The 18,193-nt window shown below is 37.2% G+C and overlaps 1 long non-coding RNA gene across 5 annotated transcripts in view; it reads right to left on the bottom strand.

Moving 5' to 3' along the window:
* The window catches only part of LOC147364790 (uncharacterized), a 438,829-nt gene that overhangs the window by 301,984 nt on the left and 118,652 nt on the right, over window positions 1-18,193 (bottom strand). The window contains exon 3 of one of the 5 annotated variants that reach the window (XR_015133715.1): window positions 3,781-4,433. The exons of the other annotated variants lie outside the window; for them this stretch is intronic. This is a non-coding gene — a long non-coding RNA (uncharacterized LOC147364790). Of the gene's footprint in view, window positions 1-3,780; window positions 4,434-18,193 lie in introns of those variants that run through there. 5 annotated transcript variants of the gene reach the window in all.

Raw genomic sequence — 18,193 nt, 5'->3', positions numbered from 1 at the left:
TCAAACTGCACAAGCCCTCACACTGCATCTGGACTCTGTTACAAAGTCACACAGGGACAGGAACCACAGGAGAAGGGCACTCATTTTGGCTGACGAACAAGCAAATAAACCCAAACATCAAGGAGGCAGCTTTGAACAAATAAACCACTCTGCCCTAGACTGAACACACATAACATTAGCCAGGAATATAACTAAACAACAGAAGAGCTACTTTATTGTGGCTTCTCTGCCGTTAGAGAAGTCAAATGTAATTGCAGAAGCCCGTAATTGAAATTTTTTTTAGTGTGAATTCATCCCACCAATGCCAGATGAAATCACCAAAGGTTTCCTGTATGATGAAAGACGCCAGCATTTAAGGGTAGTTGAAAATAATAACAGGATAACAAATTAGTCAGAAACAAAATGAATCTAGAACAAGGGCGCTGACTTCTTTTTTTATTTTTAGGTTTAAATTTTTTTTTCTGCTCCATTGATTATTTCATGTGTGTCGGTGTGTGATTGCCAGAGAGATAAATGGTTGACGGCTGTTATTACACTGCCCCAGTTACGACACTTCCACCCCGAGTGCCTGCCTTCAGTGATCTTTGAGAGATGACATTTCAGCTTTGGCCTGGGTCCTCGTCAGCCTCTGAGGCAGAGTCCAGGCAATGATCTTTCTGCGGACCTGACTAAAAGCCTAGTTAACTACAAGGTTGCTCACACTGGAGCGGGTCACAAAGAAACATTCAAGCTCCCAGATGTCTTTCTTCTTGCCTCAAACAAAGCAGATGTCTTAGATTTTGCAAGGCTGTGTGTAATCTATTTTGGCTTTGCAATTAAGAAACTATATATTTACCATGTCTTTGGACATTTTGTCCTTGTTATTTCAAGGGGAATTTCTCTTTCAAGTGCATATAAATCAAATAACATTTGAAACTTTGCAAGCAACGTAAGCTTCTTCACATAGATTTAGTATAAAACATGGGAGGGCAAACTGTTTTCTACTTTACTGATCTGTTTATTCAGATCACCGATATCATAAGATTCTTAAGCATTGTGTTTTTAATAAAAGGCAAATCTGTTAATACTACTGAAATCACTGAGGATTTCTATTTGGATATTTACTTTTGAGACTTACATGCAGATGAATTCACAGTAGACTGAGAACTGGCAGACAGATTAATATTCCAGAGCTTTGTTCTTAATGAATTTTGATGTTTCTGTTTCAATATATAAAAACAGTTTCACATGACCATAAAAGAAATATCTTAGTTTCCTGGGAACAAAAAACTAAATAAATAAACAATAAATAGGTACCTTAATTTGACATTAAAAATATTGGAATAAAACTCCATAGTTATATAGGTTTTATGTATATATATAATACATATGACAAATATATAAATATGGGTATCACATTCTAAAAGGAGTTCTATCATTTCAACTAATTTGATCCGTCTTCACAGAATCTATTCAAAACACACTTAGAAGTTTTCTAAATATGTTTTTTCATTTCATTCTTTATGGTTCCAAACATCACAGCCTAGCCGTTAAGTAACCACTGTCTTTAAAGCATTATAAATATTCATTTTTAGACAATAAAGTCTTTAAAAATCCTCTCAAAGAATTTCAAGCTATTGCAACTGGATAAATCACTACATACCTAAGTCTGTATTTGCATAGTTAAATTATGTATTGTAACTGTGGCGTCTTTTACTTCTATTATATTGAGGCACGCACAGATATGTTTCCATGAATCTTTCCTTTAGGGACTGCAGCATTATCATAATAAAGTTAAATATCCAATATGTTATTATAGGTGCTCCATTTTCACCTGGGAGGGCTCAGACAGAAAAAACAAAATGTACCAGCCCGGGAGTCTGAATTCCTTCCACTTTGGTGCTTTATGTCATCTTCTTTGTAGTAATAGAATTGCTCTTGTTCTATGGATTAATTCTAGCAAACTTTCTCTTATTGCCATAGAGGCAAAATTAAAAGTACTTTTGAAATATATATTATGGTATCATCAATTTCTGTTCTAGTTTTGTTTCCCTCTCTTTTTTTTTTTCTTTCTAAAAGTGCACAGAAGTGCTTTAAAGCTTTTTCTAGACTGTAAATTGCACGATAAAGTTTTAATAAAGAGAAGTTATGCCGCCCTAATGTGTCAACCACAAGGGCTACAGTCATTCTTCTTTAAATTTAAAATACTACTGAAACACAAGCTTATTAAAAGTTAAGATTTTAGCCAGTTTTTGTGAATTCATGTATATTTATGAGATTTACTTTTAGGGGTGGAGTTGTCTTTAATCTGAGGCAATCACTAAAGCATCAGCTGAGATTTCTGGTTGTCTTCATAAATGTCTAATATTGTAATAGGCTGCTAGAAGAAACAAAATTTCCATCTAAAGAATTTGTATAAAATAACAAGTTTGTATAAAATATCAAATTTCTAAAAGATAAAATAATCCATAGACCATAGTTGTCCTTAAACATAATATATTTGGATTTTTGTTAAATTATTAGTGTGAAGCACTTTTTTCTATTTTTATATTTATTACTTTGTTTTTGTTTGGTTTCTGTTTTTATTTTTATTTTGTCTTTAAGTAAATGCATGGGAGGAATTTTGCATTTTACCTGACTACAGACTTGATTTTTACTTCTGGTATTCTAAGAAATCAAAGGCGATTCAGAGCATAATAAAGAATAAAAATGTGATCAATTGAATAAAGTATTTCTGTGAAGTCTGAACAAAGTCGAAATCTGAATTGCAGCCCCAAGTATTTAAATAAGCTATTACAAAAGGAGTGCTAGAAACCATTATATTGTGTGATTTCCTGTGAATAATAGAAATGCTCTCTATCATGTATTTTTGTTTAAATGGAATAAATGTTTGAGAGAGATGATGTTCAGACACTGTAACCTTCCATAGCACTAGTATTAGTACTGTTATAACTTCATCTTTTGAAAAGGATACATACACTAAAAAGAAATTCACAAAGTTAAAAAAGAAACACAATTTAAACCTATCCTCCATCTCCATCGTTTGCAAGTGGATCATTTTTCCTATAAGGACACTGATGATGACTTTCAAGCATCCTTACTCTGAGGATTCTCCTGCCAGAGCTAAACAACATTACAGTACTCTTTTCGGATAATATATCTTCTCCAATTCAGAACGCCATTCACTGACAGTGCTCTCAGAAGTTCTTAAAGAAATTAAAGATAGGTTTACTATAAATAGACTGCCAATGCCTTTTTATTAATTGAGTTTGCCATCTCTCAAAGACCCTTTGGAATGGTTAGCTAAAGGGTAATACAATTTGACCATTATCCACTTAAAGTAAGTTAAATACAATCTGTGTTGCATAGAATTAAAATCGTATTTTGGTGACAATATTCATCAATAAGGACTATACCTAATCACACTGGATTGCTCCCAATTTCTCATTTGTAAATAACATTTCCATCTAGGGTGGGAGGAGGCTCCCCTCTGGTTAAGGGGCTGGTGGAAGTCCTGAATCACCACTGTGTGTGTCCAGACAAATCCTAGCATGTCTGTGGATGATCTAGAAGGCTCTCTACTCTCCTTCAGTGACATGTCCTACCTAAGTAAACTTGGATAGGAGGACCTTTCCAAAAAAAAATGTGGAATATAAGCAGAGAGAATGTCGTTATACAGCAGATCTTTAGAAATAGTGCTTTCCCAAGTCAGTGTGGCTCAGCCAGATCCCAATTTTGCTATCATATAAAAGGTTAAACATGCAAAGTTTTAATCAAAGTGAACAGAAAAATACAAGGATATTTAAGATTATTTTGATATTTAACCAAAACATTGCCATTTTTAATTTATTATATTTTAAATAACTTCTAAAAGAAATTCTGCACAATTGCTTAGAGGACTTGTAGGGCTAAAACCATCCTCAGAAAATAACAGACAAATAAAAAGAGTCTTTTTGTTGTTGTCATTGGTGTTTGAGTATTTTCGGTCCAAAACATAAAGTAAGTAATTGACAGGAATCTAAGTATCAACAGGAATCTCTTCTGAAGACCATAGTTAAGATCCAAAAACTTTTCTACCAGTGCTTTTTATTTGACTGCGTGGTGGTAAAATGCTAGCTACTGTTTACAGAGAATTTATGTGATCATTCCCAGGATATGAATTATAAGAGAGAAGTAGTAAATGCATTATATGAGAGAAGTATTAAATTCTACTCACTAGCTAAGGGAATACCTGATTTCTGGTGGTTTATTCCTCTACTCACTATACCTGAAAAATTAGAGTATGGGAACACAAGCAGTTTCACCCTCTGTGGGACAAGGGGATCACAGTTGCCAAAGGATAGAACTTGACTTCACACCGCAAGCTTCTTTTCCTTCTTGTTAATTCTCCAGTTGCTGCCAAGAACCGTAAACCTCCTGCAGCAACTCACAGCATTTTCTTGAAAATAGTGATGCTATTAGAACACAATAAACATAAACAAATCAATAAAGGCAAAATGACGAGTTTTGAATCATCATGTCTAGATCGCAGAAAAAATGATCTCGTCCTCAAAACATATAAAACTATTTGAAGTTTGCAGGAAGAATTTTTTAGTTTTCTTTGAATTCTTGTTACGTAAAATTCTCTCAATAATGAAATTTATTAAAGATCAACATACATTCAGACAGAGTGGACAAATGTAAAACTGGAAAAACTGGAAAACTTCCTCATCCTTGTTAACCTTTATTATATCTGTGCATCCATACATCTTGCAACTAAATACAAGTTTAAAATTTTCTGACAAACATACATTATGGTTAAAATTATCCCATATATTATTATTTTGTGAAAATCTGAAAATTAACTACAAGATGCATCAGGTTTCTCTCCCTAATTATGCATGCAATGTTGCCTGTTTAGCATGCAGTGGCTGCTTGATCCAAACTTTCCAGTAGATTTCAAATGACTCTGTCAGCTACGCAACCAAGCTAGTTCAAAGAGACCAAGAAGCACTTGCATCCAAATGAAATCTATATTTGGTAATTCTTAAAATACCATTTTTCCAAGGCTCATAGGGCACATTGCTTACTCAGATAATGTGCGTGCCTTTCCTGTGAGGTACTTTTTTGAAATGTGATCATGGGTCACTTTATGTTAAACTTACTTACTCCACATATAGGATGAGTAGTGCCAGATAAAGTGCTGTCATTAAAAGCATTTTTATTAAGGGGATTGGGAGAGAAACCCTTTAAGCAGTGTTATCGAGCTCTTTGTTGAACCAGGTGGGATATTCATATGAATAGAATCTCTTCAAACCTAGACCTCAGCCATAGCACACCTGGCCTATGTTTGAAAAAGAAAGTCACTCTTGTTTGGCTACAGAGTCGGCTACAAAGAGCCAAGACAACCTTAATTTATCCATTAAGAATAGAGGCCCATATTTAAGAGTCATCAGCAATAAAGGAAAATACACTGGATCATTTCAAGTGCATGCTAATCATTTAATGTAATAAATGGAGCAACTCTAATTATCTCCCAAGGAAATGATTTCACACTAAAACAATGGGAATGAAGAGGTTACTTCAGGAGCATAATACAGAGCTGAAAATTACTCATGTGAATCTGGAGAAGATTTCTCTTGCATTTAAAAAAGAAAGAGAGAACTTTCCCCCCACATACTCCTAATTCAGTACCTCTCTAATTCTGTGGATATAGTAAATAGGGTTAAACCAACCCCGTGGTGTTCTTGTTTTATAACCCCAAAGCTCCCACCAGGCTCAAGATCAGTGTCCATCAAAACTGCTTTGAAGGCTGCTCCCTAATAAGAGGGTATCTGACTCAAATATAACAAAACAAATAAATTAGTCTACAGGCCACTCTACCCTCACCACTTTCTGGTCCTCTCCCCCGTGAAAATCATCAATTTGCCATTACACTAACCATTACAAAAGGATATCCAGTGAGTTGCTTAAAATTGTTTTTCTTTTTTTTGTTCTTTCGATCTGTTGTGATTAATTTTTTAAAAAAACAGATTTTTTTAAAGTTATTTCTGTTTACGTATATGTTTCACTTTCTTTTACCATTGCAAAACTGAGGTTAAAAATGTAACAGAGGATCTGTGGAAGAATAAAAGGTTTAATGATGTGATCCGGTCCCTTGCAAAAGCCGAGTTTCACCATAAGCTTTAAATGGCTTGCTAAATTCCATATTTCTGTCACCTCATTGTTCTGCTTCTTCTGATGAGACAAACAAAATGAGCACTATCTTTTTAGATACTTAAAAAACATATTCACATTAAAGAGAATAACTGCAGTGGATGGACATACAACCCCTCAACACTGGGTAACAATGATTTTGATGTCTTTCAAATCCTTCCCTTCAGTAGTCACAATTTAAAAAACAACAAAAATAGATAACAAGGACATGATTTTTGAATAATTCTTCCCTCAATCCCCCACTGCTTTGATTTAGGGAATAAAGAGCAGATTAGAAAAATTCTTTGAATTTTTCTAAATTCCTCTTCAGAAATAGCAAAGAATTAGGGAACTATATCTAAGTTCTGCATATAACCTAGATACGTAATTCTAAAGTACATATTTATCAATGTGAGAGTAGTAAGTATAAATAAATTCACAAAATGTATTTCTGTTTTGGTTATATTCAAAGCATGTTGAATAATCAAATCACTGTTAGATTGAAATTAGTAAACAAATTACAGAACATAAAAAAACTACACAAAATAGAAAACAACCCAATGCCAAGCTGATTAATTCTCTAATCAGTGTAAAAAGGATAAGTGGAAATCATAATTTTGAGGGAACAGATTTGCATTTATTTAAAACTGACATCTATGTTTCATAAAAGGGAACGCTTTGGCTTTCTTTTTTACCTTAGGATCACTGCTCTCTGTGTACATGAAAACAATTGATATCAGATATGAAGTTAATTGGAATCAACTGCACCAGTCTTTACAGGCACACACCGGAATGTGTACCTCTCAGGCTCGGCTTACCATAATATTCTCTACGGAATAGTTGACCACAGGATTCTCATTCACAAACAGCCAGGTTAAACAGTTAAATGCTAGCAAATCCTGCATAGCCCTGTGGGAAATTTCACTTTAATCCCAAACTTATAAGAGGACAATCAAAGCCCAAAGCCTGGTAACAAATCTGATCCTCTGTTGCAATCTGCGTCCTCATGGGAAGGAGAGAGGTGCTCTCTGTACAAGCCCGAGATGGATAAATACCTAAATGATGAGATAGATGGGGAATGCAGAAGAGGCGTCTGGCCTCAGCCATTCGCTTCCAATTCCATATTACACTGTGAGAGGCAATTCTTGTGCAGCTCAGGAGCAGCCAGTCCTGATTACTAGAAGTTGAAGTGTGGCTTAAGGAATGATTAATGACAGTGTCGGGAGAAAAACAAAGCACAATGAGAGTTATCTCTAATCCACCTGCTTGCAGATGCTCTAGTAAGGGAATGAAAATGGCCCCGGTGAGCCCTGATGATAAAAAAATCAAACTAGAAAGGTGCAAAGCTGTAGATATGTATTAATCTGATATATAAAAACTAGGTCTTAGCTTGAATAAAAGCATTAGGCATGAATGGAGCCCCATAGGTGATAGATACTGGGCCATAGTGGACTCCACATTGTCTGTATTTTTTAAATCAAACACAACTGTTCCCTTCAGTATTGCCTCTGACATTAATAGGTTGGTATTTGAAAAGTCACAGTTCACTAGATGAGCAGGCTTGTGAGTGCAAGCTCATTAAACAAACCCCCTTTTCTTGTTGTTCTTAAAAATACAGTGACACCATACCACCATCTTGTGGTTGGTCTATGCATGTACATGCCATCCCACAGAGAGAGGTCTAAAATTCAATCACATTTTCCAAACATATAAATCCAGGTGGAATGTAATTATAAGATCGATGGCATATTTTATAAGCAAGCTCATTTATGAGCAGCTTTCACCTAAGACAACACACTGCCGATAATATCACTGGAGTTTCATAATGCATTTTTGAATGCAATATGAGGTCTCAGCCTGGTCATTTCAATTATGTCTATTCTAATTTCAGGCCACCAGTGCAAAGATCAGGAGATATCAAATATCCATCTGAACAGAATGAATAAAAGCCTTTTACCTACTTGTTCCCCTCCAAGTAGCCACTGATTCCCGAAATTTGACTTAGCTAAGTAACAATGACATTTAAGCTTTTCATAATTTCTCTAGGTGTGGAAAAGACTGTAGAAAAATTAAATGCATACATGCTTTATTCTAAAACAAAGGCTGTTTTTTGTTCACATCCCCAGATAGATATTAATAGAACTCTAAGGATCTTTATAAGCTGAATTTTCATATTCAGACATTTTGGTGGTTTACCATGCATTAGCCTTTTGCTAGGAACTTAATTCCATGGATGTGATAGCATTTAGTAATTCCATTTGGGATGTAGTCACTCTTGTTAGAAGGTAATGATGGATGATTCCCTGATCTGTGAGGCCTCTAGAGACCAACTTACTCCTGGATTTGGGAAAATTGATTCTGCTTTTGTCCAAAATGCTAAATGCCTATTGCATTCTCTCCCCTTTAATCTAACTAGCAACAAGTTAAATGTTAATTCATATTTCATGCAAGTTTTTTAATATTGAAAGTCTAATGAAGATTTAGTGTTCCGTTTTTTAACAAGGCTGACATTACTGTTGAAAGAAAGCAAATACATTATTTTAATTAATATCAATTCATAAGTGCTCCTGATTTATATATTAAACAAAGAGAGAAAGTGTCTTGTCATACACTACAATTGATCCTGGATTCACCCATCATTTACTCAGAGCCCATTTCCCCCCTTCTTCCATGGGAAATGCATGATGGAAGCTGCCATGTAGAACTGTGTGTCTCTCACATGCAGTTAATGCTGTGCTGTGATCAGCTCGCCCCTTATTTTCTTATGACGAGCTTCGAGTCAGCTCTAGCCAACTGTGCTTGTCTCCCCCTGACATCTCCTACTATCAAATAAGCAGCTTCTATTGTTTTAAGCTTAATGCCTTTGTGTACGGCATAGCCTTCCAATAATCGCAGAGAGCCTGACAATACATGTGTTATAAAGGCATAATGTTAGGCCAAAGGAGGTAATTAATAATAGCAGTTTTATGCAGCTGGGAACAAGAATTGCCTTACACAACCAAAACATCTTCAGCCATTTAGCCAAGTACAGAATTAGCAAGATGACAAGGGCCTGAATAGAGAAACAAATATCCTGCCATACATATAAGGACACAGTTGGCAGTTGGGAAGATTCCAGAATTTTGGAAGATGTTCTAATCCCATCAGAACATCATTAAATTGAGCAATTATCTAATAGCTAAGTTCTGTAGGATTTTTGTCTTCTTCCCTTTAGTTCTCTCGATTGCCACAAACGGTCTTTTCAAAATCATGTTTTCCTCCTGTGAAATTCTGCCCCAAAGTGCAAGGCTCTCACCTTACTTACTTATGTCTCCCCAGTCCCACACCCACATATGCACCCTGAAAGTTACTTTGTCAATTTCTAGAGAAACATAATTTTTTTTTTAATGTAGGAGACACTAAGGCATTTTACATTCTCTGCTTTGAATAAAAAATATTTTTCTCTGAGATATACTGCTACTTGCCTGCCCCAGAAAGACCCCAGAGATAAAGACAGAGTTCAGAAAATATGCTGTGGGTGGGCCAGTGGGAGGGGGAGGAGCCCCAGTACTTAAGTAGAAATGTTTTTAAGCCAAAGAAAGGATTTTATTTCTTCTTAATTGTTGGGCTGCAGTACAATCCAGTAATTATTTTGTCCCCAGTACCTCGACAAAAAAACACTTCCCTTACTGCTTTATGCCTGAATCATGCCAACCCATAATGCTGGCTCCTGTTTCTGGGGAGAAAACATTTCAAAGCCCCAAGTCAAGATATTAATCCCACTCCATTTTAAGAGAAAAATAAATCATTTGCCAAGAGCAAGACAATTGGGACCATGAGAGAGGACCTGACCCAGAATACCAGCCAAATTCCTCTCCAGTTAAACCAGTTCCTTCATTCAGTCAGTTTAAGTCTCAAAGTATATTTGTCTTTCTGGACGGTATTGAGGCTCCATCTCTGGCAATGGAATGGCTTCCTCCCCAAACTTCCTAAAGGTAAAAATGGCCTGAATGTGCCATGCAAGCATGTGTCACTCTCCAGGGTCAGCTAGAACTTCTAAAGCATGCTTCAGAAACCAACATGCAAACTGAAGTCCACCCCAACAGGAACACAAGTTACCTTTATGCTTTATAAAATCAGACCTCTCCCAAATTGTTTACCCTGGCACTATTTATTTATCCGGCTTTATACTGCAGCAGCGACCCAGAGAATTGCTTTGTAGTTACTCTGTCACCACTCTTCTTTTGAGTAACTCTATAAATAACTTGTGTCACTATTCGATGTCCCATTTCCAGATGGAAGATAAGATATTATTTCTACTTCAGTGCGAAATCTTAACAGCTAATGTAAGGAGGTGTTCAGATTCCTATCTAAATTACATGCCAAACATTCTGCATTAGCATTGTTAGGCGGAATATTTATCTACAACCTGAATATATTTCCAGGATATCAAATGATGACTTATAAGCTATCTCCTATGATGTGATATGCAAGCCTACAGCAATATAAGAAAAATTTTAAAACCACTTCCACAAAAGATCTAAGCTTAGAAAAACAGTTTCAACATTATTTTATTTACCTTAACTAGAACAAATCCTAGTCGTATGTGTTATAACACTGTGTTAGTGACTACATGAAATAGTTATGAAGCTGCCTACAAGGCCACTGGGTATGCAAGGAAAACTACACAGTCATTACTACCCAATAGAGGGCTAACACATTGTATTTTATTGCTAATTTGGACCAAATCCCTGTAATTTGGTGTTTAAAGATTGTACATGGGTTATGAGAATACAGTTGTTGAATAAATGTACCATAGTATGTTTTTAGCATCTGTGGATGCTTTAACTGAATAATAGTCTCTTTTTTTATAGCTTAATGAAATGGATTTTGTATTTGGGAATTTGAACAAGGTATAATATTTGGATAAGAAATCACAAAAGAATTTGCTCATACTGTCTAGAACTCCCATACCTTGCTAGCAACTGGAAGAGGGGAAAATTAAAACAAAAAGACTACATTCAGGTGGATAAATGCTTTTTGTTTTTTGTTTTTCATCTGATCTTCAGCCTCCCTTTGTTAAGAACGGCGCTCTAAGCCTCCTCCACCCTACTCCAAGGTTGTCTCTCTCCCCGAGTAGAAGGTAGTTTGGGCCAGTATGTTGTGTTATTCCATTAGTTTATGTTTTAAGACTAAGAAGAGATATTTCTGCGTTATAAATTATTTATAAACACAAGAACAAAGGGAGGCTGTCAGAGTTGCTGCTACTTTGAGAAAATAAAAAAGAAATGATGAATTTATGGAGAATCCAATTTGATAAAGAGGGAGGAGATGCAACTGCTAATTATTAACATCCATCTGCAGGCAGAGACCTGAGAGCAGAGAATTAGAAGGATACATTTACATCTGTCTATCACCAAAAGAAATCTCACTAATGGTATTCCTCACTGTCACCAAACTCTCCCCCTCCAGCTTAGAGAGCCTTGGAAACATGTGAAGATATTTTAATCAACAGCAGAGCAAGGAGGAGAGGTGAAGAACTTCAGAAGTGGACATTCAAAAACAACTTCCTTCTGTACTCTTTGTTCCTTTCTCAAAAGCAGAAAATAAAAAAAAAAAAAAAATTTAAGTGGCACAGCCTTTATCTTTGTACCTAGTTGATATGGGAGCCAGTAAGTTTTGAAAACTTTTCTGTTTAAGCAGCTGCAAGCCACACCCCCACTGATCTCAAGCACAATGGGACAGCAAAGGCATAATGAAGAATGTCCAGCAAAACAAAAAAAAGGTTGATGATGTGAGAAATATATATATTTTCATTTATTTTGTCACTGAGCCTACCTCTTGCTTGTCTCCTGGACATTGCTTTCATCAGCAGGAGGGAACTGAAAATGGGATCTTTTTTGATGATCTTGGGCTGATGCCTTCCTTTCTTGAAAGGACAAGAGGGGAAGGATAAATATATTAAGAATTCGTCAGAGAAAAAGAAATGCTCTGTGGCTGTGTGTAGCTTGCTGATGAGGAGGGAATCAGCTCTTTTTCTTGAACATTAGCTTAAGTCTATAGATTCTTGAAACGGGTTGCAATTTCAACTTCGCCCCTGTCGTCTTATTTTCAGTAGCAAGGTCATCTATACTGGGAGGTTTCAAATCACCTTTGAAAAATTTAGGGCACTATTTTTATCTGTCACCCTTCTACACACAAGCCTTGGGCCAGTTCCCATATCTGCTATTCATAGATTTGGCCGTTTTCAGCCTGGATTTTTGATCTGTTGTCCATCATGTGATTTTTCCCAGTTGGTCTGAATTAGCCAGACAGGGTATGGGAAGAGGGTTTTTTCCAATTCTCTTCCTTTGTCACATATTTTTAAATCGGGCAGGAGGAAAGAGTAGTGTGACTATTTTCAAAATTTTGGAGATGCTACTGTATTTATAGTTTTTTTGCACTGAGGAGACTTTTATAAAGGAAGACTTTTCTGACAAAATCACACAGCTATTAGCGAAAACCAGATTTTGTTTTTTTCTTTAAACATGATTGTGCTTTTTAATTAAAATTTTACTAGTTAACAAAGCTGTTAGAAATTTTTATGAGCTTAGTTAAAAATTTGGGAAACATGAATTTAAGAAAATTAGAAAAGCTATCATTCCTAAAACTTCTGTAAATGTTTCATTCAGTGTTTTGTGCTGGAAGTAAATATCCACAGGAAGCAAAACTAATATCAGAGACAAAGAAAAAAAAAAAAAAAAGCTGACCATAACTGTGTCCTTTCCACATGGACACTACCCAAAAAATGGGACAGGTAGACAAACTGGAATATATTTTGCAGTTATCTACAAAATTAATTTTGATCAAGTTTTCAAACATTTTGTAATAATCTATAAGATAGAGATGTTTTAAAAGTATTTTCCTTCGTGTTCAATTATCATTAAAGTCATTTGTTTTTACCAGGGAAGCTAAATGCTGGCAACAAGCCTGCAAAGCTTTATAGACTCCTATACAACGGAAAGCTGGCCATGAATTTAATGGGGTCACATGTGGTGAAATGGAATAGATGGGCCTGTTTCTAATAGCAATTTTGTTAGAAAGGTACAGAGAGGTCAGCCAATAAATCAATCTAAAGGAAACTTTTGAGAATTGTTCATTTCTAATTTTTCCCAAATACTTTTTCTTTATTATCTGGAATGTATACAGGGATGCATAGAAGCAGCTTTTCCTACACGGTTTACCAAATGTCAGAGTAAGACCAGAAAGCTTGGGGACCAGAGGTTCATGAAATGCTGCAGAATGGAGGGACCAGTGTAGGAATACACGGGCTAGGGAAGAGGCTCACGAAGGGAGATCTATTCATGTCTGGAATACAAACTCTGTCTTCCAAAGGAGCACAGTCCCTGTTCTCTAAACTTGTGAACATTTGACAAAGAAGGAGAAAATAACTGAGATATGGGGGAGTTGGGCAAGAAATAAAAGGAACAAAAGTAGCTTAATAGATGAGCACTGAAGAAGGAAGAAAATGACTCTGTAGGTCCATGCCCTGAAACATGGCAATTGAATCCGGTATCCCTTTATCTAGAAAGCAAATGTCCAGAGGCATATCTCCGGCTCTCATGTGAAATTCAGATACTGGAGTTCTGAAATTACCTCCTTAAGCTTAAAGACAAGCAAGAGATACTGATGAAAAAGAAGCGATGCTGAATTGAGAAGGAAGAAACTTGCTTCCCTCACTAAACTGGCTTGTGACTTGAGCAAAAAAGTTCACATTTCTGTGCCTCCATTTCTTTATCATGTGTGTAAAAAATTGTAATAACGGGTCTTATTATTGAGGGATGCATTCAGGTGTTGAAGCAAGAAAGTGAAGAAAAATCAACAGCATTAGCTCTTAAATTTTTATATTCTTAGGATTTAGATTCTCTCTATATACACATGTACACTTGAAAAATAACCCACACAGACTTCTTTTTGCTACTATTTATACTATGTATTCAGAGAAGGCAATGGCAACCCACTCCAGTACTCTTGGCTGGAAAATCCCATGGACGGAGGAGCCTGATAGGCTGCAGTCCATGGGGTCGCTGAGGGTCGGACATGACTGAGTGACTTCACTTTCACTTTTCACTTTCATGCATTGGAGAAGGAAATGGAAATCCACTCCAGTGTTCTTTCCTGGAGAATCCCAGGGACAAGGGAGCCTGGGATAATAATACTATGTATTACAGAAAGGTAATTTTTCAGTGTTTCTTGTTTTTTCTCATATAGGTACATTTCACAAAATAAAATCACAAAGATTGACAATAAACAAATACTTTATCAAGTCTCCTTCATCTAATTTTGAGAGTCCCAATCAGTTTTTTCAAAAATTAAACTGTAGGTCTGCAGAAGGCACTGAATTCTCAGTATAATAGCACAATAGATGCTTGATGAAGGCATCTTGAGTCCTGACAATGGGAATGATAGAAAGGGAAATGTACGTTCTTGTAAAGACTGATTTTTCAAATTTATGGGAACATTAAGATAATAAGTTTGCTAAGCCTTCTATCCGAGTTAAATTCACCCATTCCAGTCCATTTTAGTTTGCTGATTCCTAGAATGTCGACATTCACTCTTGCCATCTCTTGTTTGACCACTTCCAATTTGCCTTGATTCATGGACCTGACATTCCAGGTTCCTATGCAATATTGTTCTTTACAGCAACAGACCTTGCTTCTATCACCAGTCAGATCCACAGCTGGGTATTCTTTTTGCTTTGGCTCCATTCTTTCATTCTTTCTGGAGTTATTTCTCCACTGATCTCCAGCAGCATATTGGGCGTCTACCAACCTGGGGAGTTCCTCTTTCAGTATCCTATCATTTTGCCTTTTCATATTGTTCATGGTGTTCTCAAGGCAAGAATACTGAAGTGGTTTGCCATTCCCTTCTCCAGTGGACCACATTCTGTCAGATCTCTCCACCATGACCCGCCCATCTTGGGTTGCCCCATGGGCATGGCTTAGTTTCACCGAGTTAGACAAGGCTGTGGTCCTAGTGTGATTAGGTTGACTAATTTTCTGTGAGTATGGTTTCAGTGTGTCTACCCTCTGATGCCCTCTTGCAACACCTACCGTCTTACTTGCATTTCTCTTACCTTAATCCCTCAGAAGAAATGGAGTAGTCATCATGGTCAACAAAAGAGTCCGAAATGCAGTACTTGGATGCAATCTCAAAAATGACAGAATGATCTCTGTTCGTTTCCAAGGCAAACCATTCAATATCATAGTAATCCAAGTCTATGCCCCAACCAGTAACGCTGAAGAAACTGAAGTTGAACGGTTCTATGAAGACCTATAAGACCTTTTAGAACTAACACCCAAAAAAGATGTCCTTTTCATTATAGGGGACTGGAATGCAAAAGTAGGAAGTCAAGAAACACCTGGAGTAACAGGCAAATTTGGCCTTGGAATATGGAATGAAGCAGGGCAAAGACTAATAGAGTTTTGCCAAGAAAATGCACTGGTCATAGCAAACACCCTCTTCCAACAACACAAGAGAAGACTCTACACATGGACATCACCAGATGGTCAACACTGAAATCACACTGATTATATTCTTTGCAGCCAAAGATGGAGAAGCTCTATACAGTCAGCAAAAACAAGACCTGGAGCTGACTGTGGCTCAGACCATGAACTCCTTATTGCCAAATTCAGACTTAAATTGAAGAAAGAGGGGAAACCACTAGACCATTCAGGTATGACCTAAATCAAATCCCTTTATGATTACACAGTGGAAGTGAGAAATAGATTTAAGGGCCTAGATCTGATAGATAGAGTGCTTGATGAACTATGGAATGAGGTTCATGACATTGTACAGGAGACAGGGATCAAGACTATCCCCATGGAAAAGAAATGCAAAAAAGCAAAATGGCTCCTGGGGAGGCCTTACAAATAGCTGTGAAAAGAAGAGAAGCGAAAAGCAAAGGAGAAAAGGAAAGATATTCCCATTTGAATGCAGAGTTCCAAAGAATAGCAAGAAGAGATAAGAAAGCCTTCTTCAGTGATGAATGCAAAGAAATAGAGGAAAACAACAGAATGGGAAAGATTAGAGATCTCTTCAAGAAAATTAGAGATACCAAGGGAACATTTCATGCAAAGATGGACTCCATAAAGGACAGAAATGGTATGGACCTAACAGAAGCAGAAGATATTAAGAAGAGATGGCAAGAATACACAGAAGAACTGTACAAAAAAGATCTTCATGACCAAGATAATCACAATGGTGTGATCACTCACCTAGAGCCAGACATCCTGGAATGTGAAGTCAAGTAGGCCTTAGAAAGCATCACTACAAACAAAGCTAGTGGAGGTGATGGAATTCCAGTTGAACTATTCCAAATCCTGAAAGATGATGCTGTGAAAGTGCTGCACTCAATATGCCAGTAGATTTGGAAAACTCAGCAGTGGCCACAGGACTGGAAAAGGTCAGTTTTCATTCCAATCCCAAAGAAAGGCAATGCCAAAGAATGCTCAAACTACCACACAATTGCACTCATCTCACATGCTAGTAAAGTAATGCTCAAAATTCTCCAAGCCAGGCTTCAGCAATATGTGAACCGTGAACTTCCAGATGTTCAAGCTGGTTTTAGAAAAGGCAGAGGAACCAGAGATCAAATTTCCAACATCCGCTGGATCATGGAAAAAGCAAGAGAGTTCCAGAAAAACATCTATTTCTGCTTTATTGACTATGCCAAAGCCTTTGACTGTGTGGATCACAATAAACTGTGGAAAATTCTGAAAGAGATGGGAATACCAGACCACCTGATCTGCCTCTTGAAAAATCTGTATGCAGGTCAGGAAGCAACAGTTAGAACTAGATATGAAACAACAGACTGGTTACAAATAGGAAAAGGAGTACGTCAAGGCTGTATATTGTCACCCGGCTTATTTAACTTATACACAGAGTACATCATGAGAAATGCTGGACTGGAAGAAGCACAAACTGGAGTCAAGATTGCCGGGAGAAATATCAATAACCTCAGATATGCAGATGACACCACCCTTATGGCAGAAAGTGAAGAGGAACTCAAAAGCCTCTTGATGAAAGTGAAAGTGCAGAGTGAAAAAGTTGGCTTAAGCTCAACATTCAGAAAACGAAGATCATGGCATCCGGTCCCATCACTTCATGGGAAATAGATGGGGAAACAGTGGAAACAATGTCAGACTTTATTTTTCTGGGCTCCAAAATCACTACAGATGGTGACTGCAGCCATGAAATTAAAAGATGCTTACTCCTTGGAAGGAAAGTTATGACCAACCTAGATAGCATATTGAAAAGCAGAGACATTACTTTGCCAACAAAGGTTCGTCTAGTCAAGGCTATGGTTTTTCCAGTGGTCATGTATGGATGTAAGAGTTGGACTGTGAAGAAGGCTGAGCGCTGAAGAATTGATGCTTTTGAACTGTGGTGTTGGAGAAGACTCTTGAGAGTCCCTTGGACTGCAAGGAGATCCAACCAGTCCATTCTGAAGGAGATCAGCCCTGGGATTTCTTTGGAAGGACTGATGCTAAAGCTGAAACTCCAGTACTTTGGCCACCTCATGCGAAGAGTTGACTCATTGGAAAAGACTCTGATGCTGGGAGGGATTGGGGGCAGGAGGAGAAGGGGACAACAGAGGACGAGATGGCTGGATGGCGTCACTGACTCGATGGACGTGAGTCTGGGTGAACTCCGGGAGTTGGTAATGGACAGGGAGGCCTGGCTTGCTGTGATTCATGGGGTCGCAAAGAGTCGGACACGACTGAGCAACTGAACTGAACTGAAGCCTTCTATCTAAAATCCTTATTCAACAATTATCACCTTATCTTTACATATGTTTCTCTCACAGGCCACACATTGAGGTTGTTTGCTCCATATGTCCAGCATCCATTTTCTTTGTTCACATATTCCCCGCACCTATAATATTTTTTATTCATTCTCCTCTTCCCCACACCCAGATCAATTCGTCCCTCACGATCAGCTCCCACAGAGGGTAAACATATCTCTCATTTCTCCTATAACAGTTCTGCTGCTGCTAAGTCACTTCAGTTGTGTCCAACTC

Source organism: Bos grunniens, chromosome 10 (assembly GCF_055505025.1).
Source record: "Bos grunniens cultivar Pamir isolate PY7600 chromosome 10, Bosgru_T2T1.0, whole genome shotgun sequence".
NCBI lineage: Eukaryota > Metazoa > Chordata > Mammalia > Artiodactyla > Bovidae > Bos > Bos grunniens.
Note: the sequence above shows the minus strand (reverse complement) of the source record. Positions and strands in the feature narration are given on the sequence as shown.